At 38.9% G+C, this 17,629-nt stretch overlaps 1 protein-coding gene across 4 annotated transcripts in view; it reads right to left on the reverse strand.

Annotated features, from left to right (window-relative positions):
- Nucleotides 1–16,176, reverse strand: part of LOC117288887 (b(0,+)-type amino acid transporter 1-like) — a 66,073-nt gene extending 49,897 nt beyond the window's left edge. Inside the window, exons 1-3 of one of the 4 annotated variants that reach the window (XM_033769750.1) lie at nucleotides 15,782–16,176; nucleotides 4,377–4,489; nucleotides 3,932–4,264 (exon numbers count right to left, since the gene is read on the reverse strand). The gene's annotated coding sequence lies outside the window, so the exon portion shown is untranslated. Of the gene's footprint in view, nucleotides 1–3,931; nucleotides 4,265–4,376; nucleotides 4,490–5,531; nucleotides 5,804–15,781 lie in introns of those variants that run through there. The other 3 variants (XM_033769756.1, XM_033769751.1, XM_033769752.1) reach the window with 3 other exon arrangements.
- Nucleotides 16,177–17,629: the final 1,453 nt, after the last annotated feature.

A 17,629-nucleotide genomic window follows, 5' to 3' on the forward strand; every position in this document is an offset into this window, starting at 1 on the left:
GTATCGGGATATGAATTGCGACAATCTCAACAAGTAATGGTGATTTGTGTGATTTGTATTTGATAATTCTCAATGGCCAATAAAGACACAAAAATGGATTTCTTTTTGTCTCCAACCTTTCTCTTCATGTTAAACACGGTTAATAGATGAATTGCACATTATACAATATGCAATAAAACAGCGTTAACACAACTAAAACTCAATCTCTCAGATTTGCAAACGACTGTTTTCTTTGTTTTATTTTACAAGGAACACACTGTGTTATTTGAAAGCAATATGAATGTAAATGTAGCCACAAATTACTTAACCACAGATGCTACAAAAACATTAAAGGGTGGCTGCAGTGTTTGTTTTTATTCATTTAAACGATTAAACATGACTTTTTAAACCTGAAATATTTTTTTATTTTTTTTGCTGACGATACGTTTGAATTCCCGACGTGACGTCGATGGTAGGGGGCGGTAACAATCCACAAAAGGGGGGGGGGGCATGACTTATTTACTAATTACGCAAGTCAGATATGTCGGGAATAAACAAAACACATTTTATTGATGTTCAATACATATCAGAAATAAATGGCAGCAAAATTAACTGTTTTATTTGAATTCACTGCAGCATCCCTTTAAATGTTGATTTTATACATTAATTTATTAATTGGAACCAAATCTTTTCTTTTTAGAATTGTATGTACACTGCAACTGTGATATCAAGGAAGATTTGTAAATGGGGGGAAAACAAAAACAATGTGAAATGTCAAATAAAAGTTATTGTGTGCAAGAAAAAGTTATTTTTGTACTATAGTGAAAAGCATGCATGAAGAATGGTACGTCAGTCAACGGGAGACTATGGAACGCTTGGTGGCAGCAGACTTACCAGGTAAATTTTCTTTGTTTACGTAGTTCTGAGCCTGCGCACATTACCGGGAACAGTGTTTTTTTACCTGGCAAGTCTGCTGTCGCTGGGTTGTGTTTTTCTAAATTGAATATTAATGAAAAATAATACCCCTGTGTAAGATCTCAAAAATAATAAGTTTAACATGATTAAAGTGCCTTTCAATTCTACTGAGTAATTCCATAATGAAGTATACTAAAATACCCATAAAGAAAAGTTAAATAAATTTTCATGTCTGAGCGCTTGTTTAAAATAAAACAAAAATTCAAACTCATGATAAACGGGGTCAGGAATTGTTTTTGTATTTTTTATTTTTTTAATTGTTGTTGTTTGGGGGGGGGGGGGATTCTGCTTTTGTGACAAGAATTCTGGTCCACTTCACATTTTGAGCCACAAGCCCTATTTATGGTCTTGTGGATCCACCCCCCCCCCCTCTAAGTTCAAGCCTGAATTTACATTATCACCTTCATGTGACCAAAATTATGACCTTTATCCTATTCATCTGTTTATAATATCGAGGACTCAGAAAAAAAGATTGACAAAATATAAAGACCACCGACACAGGGCTAGATAGCTCAGTTGGTAGAGAGCCCGCATGTTAATCCAGAGGTCCCAGGTTCATTGGTCCCAGTTGGGTCAAGTTTTCATTGTTCAACCCAAATTGTGTACAAAAAGACATCAAAATTACATTTCGAATACAACTCAATTAGACAGCTCTTCAAACTGTTGAGGGGACTGAAGAGTTTTGCAATTGCATAAAAAAGAGGGAAGGACTGTATGTTTTGATACTGTTAACAATAAATATTAATACAAAGACACAACAACCCAGTGCTTAGAAAAATAATCACCTGACATAACAATAAGGGTATACCCTTGAAGAAAAGTGCAAAATTACATGTAATAAAATACGTGTACAGTCTGCTGATTACATCTCATTTTATTGGGACAAGCTGCTCCTTTTATTACATTGTACACGTGTAATCTCAGTTTTACTGTCAATTTAATGCCCTAAAAAACAAATCTGATGTTCACGCAATGATAAAATGATAGAATGTGTAGAACTCAAAATTAAATTAAAATCCCAGGAAACTACGCGACCAAGCTGAAAATTTGTAGGATACAAATCTTGGGTTTTGTTTTTACATTCTTGTGTATGGCCTGGAGTTACGATTGATCCGAAGTGTGAATCAATGTTAATTGCTAAGCAAAGTGTGATGTCACAATACAAATCAATAGTGTTCTGTTTCAATTCCGTCAACGGTTTACATTTGTTCTAGGTGACACATTTCTTTTTTTTTTAGTTTACATTCGTTGTTTCTTATACTGTTATATTTTTTTGGGTAATATTGTATCTTGTTCCGTTTGTTGAAATCTTGGCCGAATAAATAATAATAATAACAATAATAACAACAATACTGATCGAAATGTCAAGTTGAAACCAACGGTTCTTTTCAGAACCACCCCCAACTCATTTAGAGATAGTCATTACATGGTGTTACCGCAAACCTTTCTATATCGTATTTTCACCATGCAAAGTTTCAAATCCTACTTAACAACAATAATGGCTATAACTGCAGGCCTGGAATTTCATCTTTGAAAGGGCAAGGCCATTTTCATTTTGCAGGGCATTTTTTTCAATAAGTAAATCTTAAAGTCAATGAAAAACTTTTGAAGGGGCACCAAGGCTTAGACCTGGAGCAATGAAGGCCAGTGCCTCTGTGGTCTGCGTAAAAACTCCAGGCCAGTAACTGATTAACATCTCACATGTCTTAAGATGGATCTCAGTGCTTTAAGAAATCGAGCCCTGAAATTTCTTTCAAGGGCAAGGCCACTTTTTCAGTAAAGGACATTGGCATTGAATCTGGTACCATGTGCTATGGTGCACCTTGCAATAAGGTTTCAGTACAACAGTTTCAGAGATATTTCAGAGATATTTCTAACAACATTCAATATAATAGGGACAAAGTTTCCATAACTAGGAAGATTTTCAAATGTGTTCATCAGAACGCAGAAATATTTTTTTATTTTGAGGTAACTTTCTGCAGAAATAGAAAGATTTGGAAGCTCCGATTCCAGACCTCCATTTTGTGTGTATAGGCTCACTGTATGAGGTCTAGAAAGGAAGCCAAAGACTCAGGCTTCGTGTAGCAATTCGTTTTAAAATGTTCTATAATTGGAGCTTATTTATCAACGCCTGAAGGGATCAGTCGCATTTCAAATGAAGCTTTGAATACAGTAAGCCATGCACGTTAATGTTCAATTCTTGACACGTTCTCATGTCCATTACACTGCACACAACTGTGAATCACACTACAGGGCCATGCACTATCTACACAAACTCTTAGAGTGCTCTAACGGACCTTTAAGAATAGTCAATGTTTCAAACTATTTTTTATTTTTTTATTTTATTTTTTTTATTTTGACCCACTCACTTATCCCCGATTTTTAAATAATTATTGAATGGCTTCACAGTATAACCTATACTGAAGTACAAACTAATATTTCAAATGAATCAGATTATTTCAGATCATGTCAAAGGTCTTCCATTATACATGTATGACATTAGTTGTTTCCAATATTTTGTCCTGGATTAGACAAACAACTTTGTAGTTTAGTCAGAAATTATGACAATTTTGCCAGCTTAAGCCATCTTTGTATTTTGTCTTCTTCTTGTTCTTGTATACATATTATACATGTGTATACTATATTATATTATGTGTATACTATATTAAACGTATTTATTAATAAACAATTATTCAATTTTCAGTTATTTCTTTTGACCAACCCGACCACAATTTCAAAATGTTTTGTAATCATTGACTATTCTTACATAATCCCTAAAACTACATGCATCAAAACATGAATTCACTCTGCACAACATGCAAACTTGGCCTCAAGTCCCACTACACAGAATAATGTGCCTGGAATAAAAAAAAAAAAGAATGCTTTTCATTATCGAAGGTGTTGACTGGATACATAGAGAGAATAAATAGCACCTCTTACCAAGGCACCCTGGCAAGGCACTTCCAGATCAACTTACGTTCACTCTCTGAAAGTCTTAACGAGTTTTCAGACCCCCTCTGGATAGCACCAAGTTCAACTGCAGGGCACCAATGTCAGTAGCGGATCAGTCCACGATTGTCCAAACTCTTTTAAAATGTTCCTCTCTCTCTCTCTCAGTGTGTCTGGGTGTTGATTGTTCAAGGGGGAATTAGTCGTCTTTTAGGATGAAAGTCCAAAATCAGGCGTCGGTACGGCCTGATCGTCCTGGTTTCCAACCGAGGTATACCCCCTCGTCAATTCCGGCCGGATCCCGTCTTTTGCTCATTCTAAAGGTGACCAGGTTCCAAAGACTCCGGTTTGGACCTACAGTCTATAGTCAGTCAAAGAGATAACTGCCATGTAAATATCTGGACAAAGTGCTTAGCTTGCAAATTAGATCCTCAGACAGCACAACAACATAAAAACCAGTGATTCAACCTTACCTGTTCACCAAGTTTGTTTTTTGTCGCACCCTTGAGTTTTTTTTTATCCCGGCACACTGTACAGAAATCTGTTGTCGTCTTAAGGGTGCCCTTTGACCTCTGACAGCTGGTTTCTGTAGGCAAGGAAAACAGGTAGAGTTTAGTAAGGTGGCAGATGGCACAAAAAGCTTCTGTTTTTTAATAAACGTGTGTATAAACATGTGTACCCCAAAATGCACGGCTTTATCGGAGGAAATCCATTATCCCAACTGAGGTAGGACAAGGATCAACAGCAGCTGTGTGTTAACAATTTGTGAGCTGTGTGAAAATAAATTGTTGAACATGATTGTGAAGCTTCGGCAGTTACTAGATCTTTCTCAGGATGAAGCCACAATGTGTTCCCTTCAATGTAATCTACGTGGCTATTGGCGGCTTTGGCTATAGCTGTTGCTAAGGGGTGTTGCTCTAGTGCAGCATATGGCCCTTTTCGAAACCACGGCTTCAGCTTTGGATTCGGCTGAAAGCTCTGCTCTCTCGTCTGAAGCCCTGAGCGCGTATACCCCAAGCACGCGCAATGTCAAAACAACCGGTGGGGTCAAGCTAGCCTGAGCCGAATCCAAAGCCGTCGTTTCGAAAAGGGCCTATGGCTCAATGCATGATGACACAGGGATCCAGCTGAAGCCAAAGCCAGTAATTCAGACACCTTCTAACCAGAGGCAGGAAGAGAAAAAAGGTCAGTCCCATTTCTGGTGGATGAGACTCTCTACCTATCATTGCTATTTAGAGAAGGGTACAAGACACAGGCCTGGAAATACAGTTTTTTACATGCAGGCCACAAAGGCCATAGGCTCCATTGCCCCTGGTCTTGGCCTTGGTGCCCCTTCAAAAGTTTCCCATCAAATTTAAGATTTTCTAATGGAAGTGCAATTTGCAAAATGGAAATAGCCTTGCCCTTTCAAAAGTAAAATTCCAGGCCTGAAGACACGGATGCAGTCATGATACATTAGTCCAACACCATGGATGAAGAATCTGCGTCAATGAGAATACTTAAGGTTCAGAGATGTGGGTGTTATACGCTGCTTCCAATCCAGCACTAGCGTTGGCGTTTCTTACACAATATCAGAGTTTGTAAATTCTATAATGTATTCTGTATAAACTAAAGTACATTTACCGTACCCTGATTAAAGATCTGCAAGCCACAGTGTTTTAGGCTCTCCGCTGCTGACCGCTGCACGGACTAACACACAGAGATGTGTCTCCTAAATAACAAGTCTCTTATCTCCCAATAAAACGTCAGCGTTATTATTCGATCACAGATCTGACGGTGCGGCGGCAGACGACAAGAAGCACACGTGCAAACTAAAGCCAGCTAGTACTACTAGGTCATCACGTAGACCATGCTAACATGTACAAACTCCTCCAATATTAACGCCATGGTGACTTTGAAATGCAAAACCCGGCTGGATTATATATGCAGCGGGGAATATATGCAGAGAGGTATTTCTCTTTGTGCTACTGGATGTAACCCAAGATGGTCGAGGATCAACTGCTGGAGCGAGCGTGCCTGGGTTTGCCAGGGGGGGAGGGGAGGGGGGGCTATGTTTCATTTCTTGTATTATTATTATTAGCGCTCACCCGATGACGAAGTGGCCAATGTTTGTGTTATTGGGTTATTCAACCAGAATAAGGCTGCCTGGCCATGTGGGACTTAAGCACACTGTGAGAGGTGCCTTTAGTTCTCTCCATTGTTGTGGAATTGGCTGGGTTTGGTGTCAAATTTTTGTCAATTGAGTCTGCAAAATCTGAAGAAATCAGATTATCTGTGTAGTCAACTGCACTGGTTTTCTTTGTACGACGCTCAAAAATCATGGTGTCGTTGTGTGTTGTAAAAACAGCTTTTAAGTTTACATAATATTCCCCTTTTTTTAAACCACTTGGAGTGCTTATCATTTCAACACCCTACCAGTAAATGGTCAGAAATGTAGACAACCCAAATGAATTTGTACTAAAATGTGTTTCAAGTTCCACTCAAGTAGTATGGCTGTAAAAAAAAAAAATCAAAGCACTCAGGGAAAGTACAAGCCCTAAAATTACATGGAGGCCTTGGCATTCATTGCCCCTGGGGCCAATATCATAGAGTTACTTAAGCAAAAAATTTGCTTAAGCACGAATTGCACGAAAATAGCTCACCTACTACACATGTTACTGGCCAAAATTTCATGCCATACACATTGCTTGTGACTGGTATTTAGCTGTTGTTCACTTAGCAAAACAATTGAGTGGAGTCATGCCCGGTAATCTGACTTTACTAAGCAAGGATTTTTTTGCTTAAGCAAAATTTAGTGCTTAAGCAGCTCTATGAAATTGGGCCCTGGTCTTGTCCTTGGTGTCAACACTTTCCCATAGACTTTAACATTTACAATGGAAAGTCCCCTTTTCAAAATGAAAATGGACTTGCCCTCTCAAAGATGAAACTCCAGGCATGTAGCCCTGAGTATATTATGCCTTCACACATCGATGTAAGATTAATATAAGTTAATAACAAGCGCAAGTGGAATACGTAAAAATATAGCACTTTTGCGTCTCATACCCAAAAAGCCAAGCAAACTTGGCCTGTGACATAGACGCAGGTTGTGATATGGGCCGTGCAATATGGGTTTATATAACACTGTTGTTGCTATGGATCGAGCTACTGAGTCAAGAATTTAAGCCTACTTGAAAATAAAGCCAAATAATGTGTGTTTCAATTTATAGACTCTATCTAGAGACTTGAAACAAGCCACTTTTGGAGATTTATGAAAAAAAGGCATTTTCACTAGCAAACCAAAGAGTCTATAACTAAGTAAAAGGGAATTTGATGGGGCACCAAAGTCTCATCACAAACCTTCAAGTTCCTTTTTCTTTTCAGTACATGTAGATGGTATCTAATTTAGGGTACATGGTCTTATCTAGGCAAACTTTGGGTTTCCTGGTTTCCTAGGGGTTCTGGGCTAACCTATAAATTGTACATCTCTGATGCGACATGACAAAAACCAATTACAAGCATGGGCCATGAAGAGGCAAACTCAAAAACAAAACGATCCCAAGAGTATTGTTGGGCATCTTCATTGATCACGCCACAACTTGATCAATCCCGTCCCCCGAAAATAAATGAAAAAATATTATCATTGACGTACGAGTCCGGAAGCTCTTCATCCCAACCGTTCAGGGAAAACGACACGGTCATCGACAAAATCTATATGCCCCCCTGCTTACGTATACAGCAACAGAGACCCCCTTGGGATGTGGGGGTTTTGTTTTCCCAAAATTCATGGTAAGGTTATGCAGGGGATAGCGGCTTCCTCTTGCCGCCGCGGTAGGGCTCTGTTTTTAATTCGAAGAGCGAGAGACAAGTTCCTAATTGGAAAAATCCGTGAAGGGGTTTCTTTTGAAGATGATGAGTTTATGACCCGAGGTGTTAGGAAAGAGATAAGGATTATGTCGATTTTTTGTCTTCTGTTAACAATTAGCAGAGCTTGAGTCAAATGAAGGGGGTTTGTTTTGTTAACATATTTCTTTCCCGATGACGACTTGTTTATTAAGAGTCCATGGATCTATGAAGAGTAAAGAACGATGTTTGCTCTATGTTTTACAGCTTGTTTCTTTTCATTTAAACATGTCAATTAAAAACCTGACTTTACTCAAATTTGATAGGCTGACATTTTTTTTTTTTTTTTTTTAAGAAAAGAGTGAGTAAAAGTAATGTCACAGATGCACAAATACATACATAGTGTAAAATACATATATTATGCTCATTCATTTCAATTTTGCTAGATCACAATGAGAAGTAAGTTTTGAGGCAGAATCTTAATGGACTGGCAATGAGGTCACTAGAGCACGTCTATTCCCTAAGGGGACTGTGTGAGTGACCAGAGCAAGGGGGGGGGGGGATAGGCCCCGCTTCTGGTCACTCCTAGGCCCGAGGGGATAGACCTTGCACTAGTGAATGAATCATGACAGTCCTTATGTATTATAACTCACCTCGAGGCAAAATACATTCAATTGTAATATGAAATGACACAAAAGGGCTTTTCAAAAAAGAAATTGAAAAGCGTCGCAGAAGTCCAATTGATTCACCTGAGTACATATCCCCAAAACATCCCCAAAACACTTCAGGCTTCAACTTCAGGCAAAAATATTTAAATGAAAGTTTTTCCATTATGGCAATCTTTTATGCAAATCAGTAAATATATATTTGTTTCTTTGTATCATCGTTGTGCACACCCTTTAAAGACATTGGACACTATTGACAATTGTCAAAGACCAGTCTTCTCACTTGGTGTATCTCAACATATGCATGAAATAACAAACCTGTGAAAATTTGAGCTCAATTGGTCGTCGAAGTTGCGAGATAATAATGAAAGAAAAAACACCCTTATCACACGAAGTTGTGTGCGTTTAGATGGTTGATTTTGAGACCTCAAGTTCTAAACTTGAGGTCTCAAAATCAAATTTGTGGAAAGTCACTTCTTTCTTGAAAACTACGTCACTTCAGAGGGAGCCGTTTATCACAATGTTTTATACTATCAACCTCTCCCCATTACTCGTTACCAAGTGAGGTTTTATGGCAATAATTATTTTGAGTTTACCAATAGTGTCCACTGCCTTTAACGCCAAAGAGTGTATATCTTGAACACTTTACAAAAAACTTTTCAAAAACAAGGTCATTCCCTTCCTCCATGATCCTATTGTACTCACACACACACTAAACCAGGTTGACAACTGGACTAAATAATAAGCAGTACGCACCAATATAGTACTCTATAGCTCATCTTCAACACTTTATCACGTACTGTACATCAACGTGTGTAAATTTCAACGTAGGTCAGTCACGAGCCATATGGGTGGGTATTTAACGCTCATCATATCAATGCATGCTGTGTGATTAGTGTTCGTTAGATAAGCAGGCTAATTTTGTTGGGCGTTAGGAAATATTATGGGCTACATGTATGTAAACCACATTATAGTTTTGAGTGTAGATTTACTAAGCAGATACACATTTACATAATTGATAGATCGGCTAAGCTAAGCAGACATCAATGTGTAGATTGGCTTAGCAGATATCACAGATTGCACTTGTACTGTAGATTGGCTATAACCATATTAATTGCATGTGTCGACTGGCTAAGCAGGTGTCAAAATATATCACATTGGCTGAGCAGATGTAAATGGAGCAATCAGAAATGGTAGATTTGCCATAGTTCAAGCAATATTTGTTTGCTAGTTTTACTCGAGGGAAAGCTGCTGTAGGCTTCTTACCAATAAGTTTTTGTTGCCATGTAGATTACAAAACGTACAATTGACAGTCCTCTTTAAAAATGGAGTACGGTAGCACTGGGTTTCTGAGTCTGCAAATGGTCCCCCCCCCTGCTACTTTTTACTCAGCAGTTCCTCATTGAAGTGTCTCATTATGAGAAGTTCACCAGCAGTTCACTACAGAAGGTCACTCAGGACATAGCCTTCATGGGCATACTCTCCAGGAGCCAGTTTCATAAAGTCTGTAAACACGTCTGCTTACCAAACTTCCCTTCAAAGGTTTGATCTACAGTACATGTTTCATAACCAAAGAGTTGTACTTTCAGAAAAATTGCATGCTAAACATGCTGGCAGATTTTGTACACAACACATGCCTGGAGTTACACACCATTGGTGCCCTGGACATTCTAATACAAAGCAGTCCATAGCAAGTGACCTTACATTGTATTACTCTATGATTGTACTTGCCCAGGACTTACAAATTTACACTAGACCGCATGCCTGAGGCCAGAGATTTTAGAACCGTGCCATTTAAAACTACAAACCGTACAAAAAACTACAAGTCAAATTGATCAACAAATTACCTTTCTGTTATTTTTTACAACTGAGAATTACTTTTATCTTTCAATGCTTTCGAGGATTGAAACATGTGAAATATTTACCATTTAAAGGCATTGGACACTATTGGTAATTGTCAAAGACTAGCCTTCACAGTTGGTGTATCTCAACATATGCATGAAATAACTAACCTGTGAAAATTTGAGCTCAATCGGTCATCAAAGTTGCGAGATAATAATGAAAAAAAAAAAAACCTTTGTCACACGAAGTTGTGTGAGTTTAGATGGTTGATTTCGAAACCTCAAGTTCTAAATCTGAGGTCTCGAAATCAAATTTGTGGAAAATTACTTCGTTCTCGAAAACTATGGCACTTCAGAGGGAGCCGTTTCTCACAATGTTTTATACCATCAACCTCTCCCCATTACTTGTCACCAAGAAAGGTTTTATGCTAATAGTTATTTTGAGTAATTACCAATAGTGTCCACTGCCTTTAAGACAGAATTTATAAGATAAATCCTCCTTTGAGCTTGTTTCAATAAAACATTTTGAATGTGATACTGTGTAGAAAATTTCTCTTATGATTCTGGTCCTAAAACCAATTTTCTGGTCAGTAAAAGTTTTGAAAATTATACAAGCCCATTTACTGGTTCTGATAGTCAGTTGTTTTAAATATCATTTGGCCATCAGCAGACCACTTTTATGGGAGAACGCCAATTGTTGTTGCGCGGGCAAGGCATTTTTAGTTAACAAAGGGCACTTCCATTGGGTAACCTTTAATTAACAGTGAACTTTTGAACCCTGGGCACCAAGGCCAAGACCGGGCAAGGCCAAGACCGGGCAAGGCCTTTTTCAGTTTGCAAAGGGCACTTCCATCTGGAAATCTTTTTAAAAGTCTACATGTAGGCCTAAAGGGAACTTTGCAAATAGGCTAAGATTGGGACAAGGCTATTTACCGGTACAGTTTGCAAAGGGCACTTCTAATCCCATTGGAAAATCTTCCAAGTCTATGGGGAACTTTTGACCAGGGACAAGACCAGGGCAAAAGAGGGCATGGAGTAGGTGTACGTGTATTTCCAAGCCTGGCATTGACCTTACAAGAACAATGTTTTCTGCTAATTTTTGCAGATCTTATACTCTGAATGCAATGGGCTCTAGGTCAATCAGGGTTTGCTGTACAGACGACAACTTCTTTAGCTCTGAATGATGACGGTTTTTAACACAAAGTACCTGCAGGTTTTGCAACGATCGAATGAAACACAAGCTCGAATCCAGGTAAGTAAATCCGCTTTTGAACCCCGGGCTACATGCGTACAGTGTATGTACGTATATAGTACAAATCCTATTCCAAGGTTACTATAATGTGAAGTGGATATATATGGGTTAATGCTACAGGTGTACAAACAGGCAGTCATTTGAATGCAATGACCGTAATAATTGGCCGACACCAGGTATCACCTGATGATGCACAAAGGAAATTTAAAATACAATACTGTCACACAGTGGTGTTAAGTGTGACGTATTATGCGGCGTGTCATGGCCGAGCGGTCTGGTTATAGCTGGGCCCTGGCTCTGGTGATGTCAGCGGAGGAGTTCCGATCCCGGTCTTGACACTTCTGCCCATGGATTTGTAAAAAGTTGGGTAGGTAATTCTGCTCTACCAGCCAGGCTCCCAGTGGATAGTGCCCAAGCCTACATCCATATAGACTGCACGCCTGGAATTACAAGCACGCTACAGAGGCCATGGCCTCCGTTGCCCATGGTCTTTGCCTAGTTGCACCTTAAAAAATGTCCCATTGACTTTTAGATTTTCCAACAGAAGTGCCCTTCCATTGTCATTCTTTTTTAAAAGTCAATGATCAGGGGCTACAGAGGCCATGACATTGGCATTCATGTCCTGTGTGTAAATTCCAGGCCTGCCGTGCCTGGATCTTACATTTATTAGGTACAGGAATTCCAGGCATCTGTATTCTATTTCCTAAGATGAATTTGGAAAAGACTAATGACCAGTGAAGATGAGGCCCCCGTTGACAAGGTTCAAATCGTTGCAAAGCTCCCAACCGGATCCCGTCTAAGAGTAAAACCACTGCCTTGTGAATAGTTATGTTTTTACAATTATACTCATTGCCAAGATTCCATTAAATAGTTTTTATCAAGGCCAGATGCTTAGCTGCTGTCTTCTCGTCGCCAGCTGAATTTTCTCGTCTCAAATTTTAAACCAGTTTTTATGACCTGTATGAACAGCGGGGCCCCAATTAAACACAGCGGGCAATAGTTATAAGGATGGAGTAATTGAAAAAAGAAAATATATAATTTTCAACTTTCTACTAAAGGTTGTTGGTAACAATGCTTTAAGCTAGGATTACAACAAAGGCTTTTATGACAAGAAGCGGTTGAGTTTACCTCGTGAAAAAAATAACTTTGAGATTACAACTTTATAAACAATTAGTTGCTCCTTTGAAACAAGTTAAAAACAAACTTTAGTTCAGGGTCATGACCCCAGGTTACATTTAGTTTACATAAATTTACCTAGTGAGTTTAAATTTATTGGTTCCTTAAGACTCTTTTTAGGCAGTGGACACTATTGGTAATTGTGAAATACTAGCCTTCACAGTTGGTGTACTTCAACATATAAATGCATAAAATAACTAACCAGGGAAAATTTGAGCTCAATAGGTCATCGAAACAAACACCATTGTCACACAAAGTTGTGTGCATTTAGATGCTTGATTTCGAGACCTCAAGTTCTAAATCTGAGGTCTCGAAATCAAATTCGTGGAAAATTACTTCTTTCTCAAAAACTATGTCACTTCAGAGGGAGCCGTTTCTCACAATGTTTTAGACCATCAACCTCTCCCCATTACTCGTCACCAAGAAAGGTTTCATGCTAATAATTCATTTGAGTAATTACCAATAGTGTCCACTGCCTTTATGAGAAAATTTAAACCCAATGGTGGCAGTTTTCCAATGATGTTTTCAAAACTTGACCGACTTTTTTTTTCTTTTTCGGGGGGAGGTGGGATTCTACTACAGGGCTTGTACAGGTAGGTACAAAAAATTTACACAATGACAATGGAAGGTAATATTAATTAATATAAAACACCATTCAGTCTTCAGTTACTGGCTATACACTTACATCACTTGCCAAATAGGCCTGTGGTCCAGTAGCCCAGGTTGGACTCCTCGGTTGCATGCACTGACGTCCTATTACTATTATTATGAAAGTGTTGATCACTGACATTTTGAGCTTAGACGACCACCAACACACCCCGTTTGGCTTTTGGAGCAACAGGGGGCACACATCTCTAAGCTAACTGCCAGTATAACCATAGAGGAAGGAAGAGAAGGAGTTCCAACGAAGGGACTTTAAAAGCCAAACCCGTGGTACCGCGGTCGTTCGACACCTCGTAATCACCACACACCTTAAAATACAAACATTGGGCGACCTGGCGTCTGTGAGTTTGCGCAACTTGGTTCTTCACGCAACTTATGGCGTCGTATGTCGTATGGATATAATAAAGAAAAAAAAACTTTTTTGAGACCTGATAAAGTTTGTGTACGCTTTCGCCCACCAAATCGAAAAACATAATTGAATACCAACCACCCTCAAAATATGCTATGATATTCATGAAAACACCACAAACGGTAAATGAAGAAGTCAATTACAACTCACCTTCTACAACTCCGATTTTCATGTGAAAAAAAACCCCAAAAGAACAGGCAAAAAATACCGCAATCGTTTGTAAACCATGTGCGCATTCATGAAAGACAAAGAAAACACACTGCGCATGCAAAAACTGTGTATTTTTGCAATTCCTGTCTCCAACGATTCATCTTTGCACGCAGGCAACGATGCAGAGTGGGGGTACCAGACTCCTTCTGTACAAAGAGATCTAATCCCGCTCACTAATCGGCCGTCCTGCAGGAGGTCTCCTATCTTTTCCCACTGGTCAGACAGGGGCATTGTCAGGGTTTTCTTTTGTTACTCTGCATATTGGCGGGTCATTCGAACTCCTTCTCTTCCTTCCTCCATGGTATAACTATGTTACAATACTGATCAAAACGGTTGCGACTTTTGACAATACATCTCCCATCATGAGGGTGTATAAACAATAGACCATGATGCACAATGCGCATACACGCGTGTCTCCTGTCCGCCATGTCAAAACGTGCACAAAAGTATGGTACATGTATTTACGCACCTCCGAACAATGCGCGTCTACCACTACTGCCTTTTTGGGGGGAGTCCATTCCTAGTGTAAACGTTTTGACACCCAAAAATTGCGGACAGTAGACGCGCATGTACATGTAGTGCTCACTGCGTTGTGCATATATTTTTCTCATTGCTTTGCAACAATAATACAAAAATTCCTTTACCTCAACGCATGATGACGGGCTGATCTACTAAACTTTGAGGTTTATTCCGCTACTTGTGAATGCGCAAGACGATAGCGGAATTATAGTTCTAGGAGTAGCGCTGATCCAGCACGTCTATCAGTAATAGTCTACAGATGGGGAAATTACTAAGTTCAATTGGAACATTTTCAAGAAGGGGCACCAAAACATAGCCCCACTTGTGTGGCCAAGGCTAGCTGAGCCTTGGCCACACCAGTGGGGCTAACCAAAACAATGACCAGCATATTTGCCATATCGTACCACTCCTCCCATTGTCTGGAGGAGGGTTACAATTATCGCACGGATAACTTTCCGTATGGCGCCACCACTTTTTCACTAATTTTAACAAAAAGGTTATCTCATTGAGGTAAATTAGAAATTGGGTACTATATTATTTAATATCGAATGAAAAAGTTGTGGCGCCATACGGAAACTTTTCCATAGTCACTAAGATGGATCACGTGAGGTGGTTACTATTTGGAATTCTGCGGTGTGCCAATATGGGGAAAAAATTAAAATATTTTAAGTGAAATTCAAAATGACAAAAAAAATTGTTTTGATTAACTGCATACTGTTATAAATTCCGATAAGCGTAATAAATATTAAGTCTACTTTAAAGAAAAAATATCATAGATTGGTTTCTTATCTCCTGAAACCAAACATTACTGGTCTGAAATGGTGGAAAACGGATTGTTATGAAGTGTGTGTGCTTCAAGACAAGGGGGGGGGGGGGTGGAGTGTTTTATTTTCATGCCTTATGATATCTCTGGATTCTAATTTAGTAGCCATAATGCCTTAGGACAAAAATGTAATTAAATTTGTTAAGTAGTCATTGAATAACATTTTTGATTTATTTTGCACGCCATATGCCATACTTGCTTCTGAATATTCAACAAAATACGAACCAATGAAAAGTGTGAAAACATATGACGTTGCTCCAATGTCGTGCATGCATAACCATTTAAGCTCTGTTAATGGCGGACTCTCTCTCGCAAAGTAAAACCAAAACTGTAAAATTTTCAACACACCATGAAGTGTAAGTGTTATTGGTAAAAAATTGGATAGATGATTTGAAAAAAAAACATTGAGTTTTTTATTGTGAACAATTTTTCTGTTAGTGTTATCCTACTGAAAACACATGACACCAGTAGAGTATAGTACATATTAAATTAAATACTTACTTTTATACGAGGAACACGGCCGTCCACTGCCACTACCACTACACCAGGCTGTTGTCACCACTACAAGAGGACCAGAGAAACCGACGACTGTCGTCAAATGTCACTGTTTATCACCATTGACACCCCGCCACTTGATGAGAAGAGAAAGAAACACAACTCAACCAGAACCATGTGGTTGTGTGGATCAGCAATGGCAATCAGAGCGTGCAGCGAAATCAACTCTCGCGCCGCTGGAATTGTTTAGCTTTTTCTGCCAAGCAAAATAGCTAGCTTGAGCTACTCTAGCATAGCGGGGAGCTATAGAACTGGAACAGTCTGGATCCAATCCTAAAACTATATTTAATTTGGTTATAAAAATAACAGCACGGCGCGGACGGACGGACACATGCGATGGCGCTATGCAACAAGAACAACGTGGATGTACGTGTGTGTGAAGGGGGTGGGGGGGGGGGGCGTAGGAATGTAAACATGCCAAACATTGTTGGCAGAAGAGGGCTCACTTCATCATCATCAGCTTCGTAAAGGAAGAAACATTCGGGAAAGGTCACAGGCAGATTAATCACAATAATTATTGGGTTGTCCGGATTATTTTTTTATTCAGGTTTTCTTAAACATTATTCATGAAACATCGACAATTTAGTCGAAAAACCCATTACACCAAGACAGTGCATGATACGACACTTTCGAAACAGAAAAAAAAAATAAAAGTTCACAGATTTACAAAAAACTTACAGGGTTTACAGAAGGTAATGGTAAACACTATTGTTCCATGAAATGCTTTAATTTTTTGAGAAAACATTAAAACAATTATCAATTCTCGATATCGAGAATTACGGATTTATTTTAAATACATGTCATGGCACGGCGAAACGTGCGGAAACATTGGTGGGTTTTTACCATTATTTTCTCCCGACTCCGATGACCGATTGAGCCTAAATTTTCACAGGTTTGTTACTGTATATAACTTGTGATACACGAAGTGAGGGCCTTTGGACAATACTGTTTACCAAAAGTGTCCAATGGCTTTCATATGCCTAAAGGAAAACGTAACTCGTCAAACTGATGCATAAAAAGCAATTTAGAGTGAATACAACTTTGGGATATTCATGAATTAAATCGCTGGTGCTCTAACACAATTAGCATTAATTGGTAATGTGCGTCAGAGCACCAGAGATAACAAAAACAACAATAAGTTTTACTGAGCTTTAACAAAAATAAAATTATAGCGTTTTGTGAATTGAAGTCACAAACTTGATATTTCATTTTTCGAACAATGACATACGAAATGTGTCCCTGAAACTTCGGGGATATCAATTAGTTGAGTCCATGCATCTTTCCACACGTTCTACGTTTTTAATTTATAACCAGGCGTCACTTTTCCCATCTCAATTACCAATACCAATTTTAGCCTAAATCAAACTTGAAAAAGATTACAAGTAGTTGCCTGAGTGGTTGAGTTTCCAAAATTGAAAAACAGCGCCCTCTACTAGGAAATGGCTTTATCTCGAAAACTTGAAAAAAGAAGTGGGCCCTATTATACATGAAGTACGTCACAATGCTAACTAAAAACGAGGCGATGGGCACAGCCACTGCAAGTGATGGGGAACGTGCGCCCATAGCCTCATTTTGGGTAAGAATTATGACGTCATGCATAAGAGAGGCGTATCTTTACCAAACGGCAATAGTCCTATATCTCATTGTTGAGTATGAGTAATTCCACAATTAGTTTTGAAGATAAGACGAAAGAGAAGGGATCGGTTGAACAGTAAAACTAAAAGGGACGTGTTGTAGGGTGGCGCTATCCACTAAACCCTGATATTATTCTCATTCATTGCTGTTCAATAAGTT

The sequence above is a fragment of the Asterias rubens genome, chromosome 4 (genome assembly GCF_902459465.1).
Source record: "Asterias rubens chromosome 4, eAstRub1.3, whole genome shotgun sequence".
Lineage (NCBI taxonomy): Eukaryota > Metazoa > Echinodermata > Asteroidea > Forcipulatida > Asteriidae > Asterias > Asterias rubens.